Raw genomic sequence first — 6,000 nt, forward strand, 5'->3', positions numbered from 1 at the left:
CCACTGTGCTGGGCAGGTATTGAACCTGCGTCCAGGGCTTCCAAAACACTGGCATTCCCATTGTGGTACAGTGGGAACTCCTGCAGTAAGTATATCTTAACATGTCTCTCAATATAAAAGTATTGCTTATTTTATTTTATTTTATTTATTATTTATTTATTTATTTATTTATTCTTTTTGATCTCTTTGTCTTTTAGGGCATATGGAGGTTCAATCGGAACTGTAGCCACTGGCCTATGCCAGAGCCACAGCAATGCGGGATCCAAGCTGTGTCTTCAATCTACACCACAGCTCATGGCAACACTGGTGGGATCCTTAACCCACTGAGCGAGGCTAGGGATCAAACCCCCGTGGATGCGAGTCAGTTTTGCTAAATACCACGGGAACTCCAAATATTGCTTATTTTAAAAGTTAAACTTTTGGAGTTCCCGTCATGGCTTGGCGGAAACAAATCTGACTAGGAACCGTGAGTTGCAGGTTGAATCCCTGGCCTCGCTCAGTGCTTAAGGATCTGGTGTTCCTGTGAGCTGTGGTATAGGCTTGGATCCTGCAGTGCCTCTGGCATAGGCCAGCAGTTGTAGCTCCAATTCTGTCCCTAGCCTGGGAACCTCCATATGCTATGAGTGTGGCCCTAAAAAGCAAAAAAAAAAAAAAAAAAGTTAGACTTTAAAAAAATACACCTCCTAGAATGTTTTGCTCTTTTTTTTTAAAATATAAGTATTTTTGGCCCCAAATTGTAAGGATTAGACTTTTGAGGTGTTTTCTAGTCCAGAAGTATCAAGTAGCACATAAAAATCCTTTTTTTTGGCTTTTTTGGGGGTTTTTTTTTGGCCGCACTCAAGGCATGTGGATTTTCTGGAGCCAGGGGTTGAACCCACACCACAGTGATGCCCCAAGCTGCTGCAGTGACAACACTGGATTCTTAGCCTGCTGTGCCACATGGGAACACCTGGTATTTTTATATTTATTTATTTATTTTTTCTTTTTAGTGCTATACCTGCAGCATATGGACATTCCCAGGTTAGGGGTCAATTGGAGCTATAGCTGCTGGCCACAGCCTTAGCAAAGCTGGATCCAAGCCGTGTCTTTGACCTATACCACAGTTCACGGCAATGCCAGATCCTTAACCCACTGAGTGAGGCCAGGGATCAAACCTGCAACCTCATGGTTCCTAGTCGGATTTGTTTCTGCTGTGCCACGATGGGAACTCCCTATTTTAATTTTTTATCTATCTATCTATTTATTTATTTATTTTTTTGTCTTTTTTAGGGCTGCACCCTCAGCATTTGGAAATTCTCAGGCTAGGGGTCAAATCAGAGCTGTAGCTGCTGGTCTACATCACAGCCACTCGGGATCCAAGTCGCTTCTATCTGTGACCTACACCACAGCTCCTTAACTCCTTAACCCCCTGAATGAGGCCAGGGATCAAACCTGCATCCTCATGGATACTAGTGGGGTTCCTTAACTGCTGAGCCACAACAGGAACTCCCCAATTTCCGGTACTTTTAAATAATTCATATCATCACTATTAGGTAAGAGATGGTGAGGATAATATGTAATTTTTTAGTTTTGAAGTGGTTAACAATAGTTGGATGTGGTTATGTCTGGTCATGGCATATCGAAGGATTCATACTATCTCAAGCAAAATAATGAATATGAGAACTTAAATTTGGATTTGTGCTCAATTAATGCTCAAATTTGGTTTTCCACTGTCCATTCCCCTCCCCACCTTAACCACTGACAAGTATATTCTAATATCCAGATCTCTGGTGAGTTGAAGACAGAAAGAGAGGAGAATCACTGGTTTAGATAGGTATCCAGATTATCTATCCTAGTCCTCTACTCAGAAATCTTTAACTCATCCTCATTCTGCTGAAATGCATTAAATTGTAGTGTATAGCCAATTGTTGTTATGCAACACTGGCCTGTCAGATAGATGGAAGATAAGTTTAGCCTTACAGAGAATCTTGAGAAGAGTCAGAAGGAGAAATAGGAGCAGGTCCATTGAGAGGTGATCAGGGAAGCACATTCTCACCCGCTGAGGCAAGGGTGTATTCTGTTTGTCAGTAAATAACAAATGGGGGGATCATTTCACTGCATCTGTTTACTAGGGGGTACTTAACTAGATAATGCTCTATAGGTCTCATGTTTCTGTATGTCCTCTAAGCAGAGATACTGACTGCCTTTTTTATGAAATATTTTTCAAGGACATTTGTATGATAGAGAAGAGATAATGTCTGGTCCAGAAGAAAGAGCAGGTTTGCTTAGCGCCTTGGAAAATAAAGATCATCTCCTTTTGGAGCAAAGGGCGCTGTAAGAGATTTGGGTTCCCTGTGCTAAGGGTCTGTCTCCTGTAATGCAGTCCTCTTCACGTACAGGTGGCACCTGGCCCTTCTTTTACATTGAACTGTGGGAATTGAAGCTTGGGAATCAGAACAAGAAAATGATACTTGGACTCTTTCTGAGAATAATTAAGTCCTTTGTGTCTGACCCTGGAATCTCTTGTCTTCTGCCAGCACCCACAAAACTGTGCCACACTGCCTTGTTGGCTTACAGGTAGGATGGAGTCTCAGATCCCTCACAGTTCTTGATGGTTTTGGTGGTGAGAATGTGATGAAGAGATGTGGTCTCCTAGGAGAGGAAAGATGATGGCCTTACAGGCCAGATGCTGAGATGAGACAACCCTGGTATCCAGTAGTAAGTGCTCTGGCTCAAGTATTGGGTGGGTTAGGGGACCAAGATCTCCTACCATCCTACTTGTTAATCATTAGAGGCTGAGCAGTGAGAGGTAGGATTGGAATCCACTGCCTACAAGGTGCCTTAGTGGTTGGCTGCACCCCTCTGGGCAGGAATTGGGAGAAGGAATCATTTTTATTTTTTAAAATTTATTTATTTATTTATTTATTTATTTATTTTAGGGCTGCACCTGAGGCGTATATAAATTCCCAGGCCAGCCTACAGCACAGCCATAACAATGCCAGATCCAAGATGCATCTGCAACCTATACCACAGCTCACAGCAATGCCAGATCCTTAACCCACTGAATGGAGCTAGGGATTGAACCCATGTCCTTATGGATACTAGTTGGTCTTGTTACAGCTGAGCCACAGTGGGGACTCTGGAAGAAGAAAACTTATGATAAAGGGATCGCTCTAAAGACAATGTGGTGGTTGCTGCTAACCGAGAGAAGCCCCCAAACTGACATGAGTGGTGACAGCAGTGAGGGACATGGTATTCACTAGACACCTTTGGGGGGGTCTGAAACATTTGACCTTTATTTAGTGCATGCCCACTGAAATCGAATGCAGAGCCTTGCTTATCAACTTGGAGCTGCTCTTACTCTCCGTGTCCCCTTCTCTTCCACCCCAACTTCAGTTTCATTAAAGAGGAAGACGATCAAGGGTGAGTCCCATGCCCCCTGTCTGAGTATCCTGGGAGGCTTCACAGAGGAGAGAGCACCAAACCTGCATAGCTCTGTTGGATGTAGCCCCAAGTCATTATCCTACCCGTTTTTGTGGGAGGAGAGCCCCCAGAATTCTGTGGGTGGAGTTTGGGCAATTTTTGCAGTGGAGAAGGGAAATTTGTGGCCCTGTTGGGTGGAGGCCTTTGAGCCTACTCAGTGTGTGGTTGTAGCTTCCATAAGTTGGTGTAAATCGTATCCATGTTCACATGTGTGTGCTGTGAATGCTTGAAAATGCCAGAGGTCATTCTCAGGTTTGGGAAGAGGTGCATGTAGAGGATGTACTGGTACCTTTGGATCCCTGCAACTCTAATGACCCCTTTGAGCTACAGGTCTCTGTGACTGATGACTTAACCAGTTAGAGTCTGGCAAAAAGGAACATCTTTCTTCTGAGATGTTCCTGGGCTGTTTGGACTCCTTGGCCCCCTCGCCCCCTGATACCACTCTCCTTTTGAAAAAAAGCCAGGAATTTGCTACTGGGCTGTTCTTGGAATTGACTCATGGAAGCTTTGTGACTCTGGCATGAGAGTCTCCAGGGTGAAGCAACTGGAGTCAAAGACGAGCAAGATGGGGAGGGCCAGACCGGCCTCACTGTCAGATGGAAATGCTGAAGTCCATAGCCAGGGCAACACCGGATCCGAGACTCATCTGCGATCCGTGCTGCAGCTTTCGGCAGTGCTGGGTTCTTAACCCGCTGAACAAGGTCAGGTATCAAATCTACATCCTCACTGACACTATGTTGGGTTCTTAACCCATTGAGCCACAATGGGTCCACAACTCCAGGTCCGAATATCTTAAGGCAGTTTGGTCACTGAATGTGGCTCTGCTCAGAAAGGGACCATCTTCTCTCAGCCACATTCTGGTTAATGATTAGGATAATCTATTATTATTTTACAATTTGGGATTTCTCCCTGACAGTATCTGGGCATGATGCTTTTCTATTCACACATAGCAGCCCCAAGCCAGTAAATTGAATGGCCAGCTAAAAGGGGGCCTAGGGTTTTAAACTGGCTCAGCCTCCTAGATTTTCTTGTTGGGCTGAGATAGCCCATATCGCAATGCTGATCATCACGTGGTTAAGTACACCTCCTCGGGACTCACCCAATGGTTCCTGCAGGCCAAAGTTGGGAGGCATAATGAGTTTCTGTAAGTTTTATAAAATGCCTTATCCCTTTTGTCCCTGACTCTTCCACATGAGAGATCTTCGTGTGAGTAAAGATGATTGGATGAAGGGTGAAGTTATAGCTCCTGGAATGGGGCAAACTGATTTTGTGGTGTTGGAGAGAAAGAACAAGTCCAACACTCAAGGTCAGAACACTTTAGGCTGCAGGAGAGGTGGAGGAAACTCTAAATGATCTCCTGTCTTTCCGAGTCACCTTGGATCTTTCCTCAGGAAGGAGAATGCCCTGGTGTGGCCCTCCCAGTGTAGCAACCACCTTAAATGGAACTGCCTGCTGAATCTGCTACTCCACCCCCACCTCCACCTCCACCCCCACCTCCAGATGGCTCTGACCATAATTTTGATTGCCATGCCCTTTGATCTTGTCAAGAAATCTATCAGATAAAGCAGAGGATCACCCCAGATTCTGCATGTCTCATATAAAACACTGGTTAACACTTTCTGATGTCTTCCAGTCCCATAACCATTGCTTCATCTTTCTAGGAGGTAAACACATGCCACCTTTCTGGGGGTTTGGATAGAAAGGACAATTTGGACTGTCAGCCCTCAGACAATCCCTCCAAAAACAGGGACTAGGTTCAGTTATTCAAACTGAGCTGAAAACTCTAACTGAAGCTTACCAGCTTGCTAGGAGGCCCTGTGAGGAACTGTGAACCTGTGCCCTTTGAATGATGGAGGCTCACTTGAGGCTAATAACTGTAAAAACATTTTCTTTCCAGGGACCCCATGTGTGACTTCTGGACTTAGTTTCTTGTGTGGAAGCCAGGAGTTACTTGTATCTCCTGAAAACCCCCATCGGGGCAGTCTAAGAGACCTGTGAGTGTTGAAGAAACACCACTGGCAGATCACATGGCCCTCAGATGCCTGCAAAGATCTCACACAAATGGGGCTCTCTGGAAAGGTAACTGATTCATTCTTCACTCACACCTTGTGGACAGCGATCCCTCTAACAGGAGTGACCCAACTAGAAAAGGTGGTGCAGAATTTTGTGATTTTTGCTGAAGTGATCAGTGACACTGCCTTGACCATGGAAGGATTTCAGCTTGGCTTCAGCTCCTTAGCCAAAGCTGTTATGAATGAGAGGGTTGCCCTACACTTCCTCCTCATGGGCCAAGGTGGGTTTTGTGTGATCTCAAGTACATCTTGCTGTGCATGGATTAATGCCTTAGACCAAGTGGGAAGGTCATTACAGAAATGTGGCTTTTCAAAGTAGACTCCAATAGTTTTGGGGATTTGTTAAGCAGGTTGGTCCTAGGACACTGGGGGCCATGGCTGAGATCCATATAGGATGATCTTATCGTGTCAGAGTCCTATTTGACAGTAGCCTTAATTAAATGCTGTGCTAGACAAGTTGATTTGG

This window comes from Sus scrofa, chromosome 7, assembly GCF_054392235.1.
Source record: "Sus scrofa isolate SSC_HxYL_T2T_F1_AM1 chromosome 7, Sscrofa_HxYL_maternal_Yorkshire_Landrace_v2.0, whole genome shotgun sequence".
NCBI lineage: Eukaryota > Metazoa > Chordata > Mammalia > Artiodactyla > Suidae > Sus > Sus scrofa.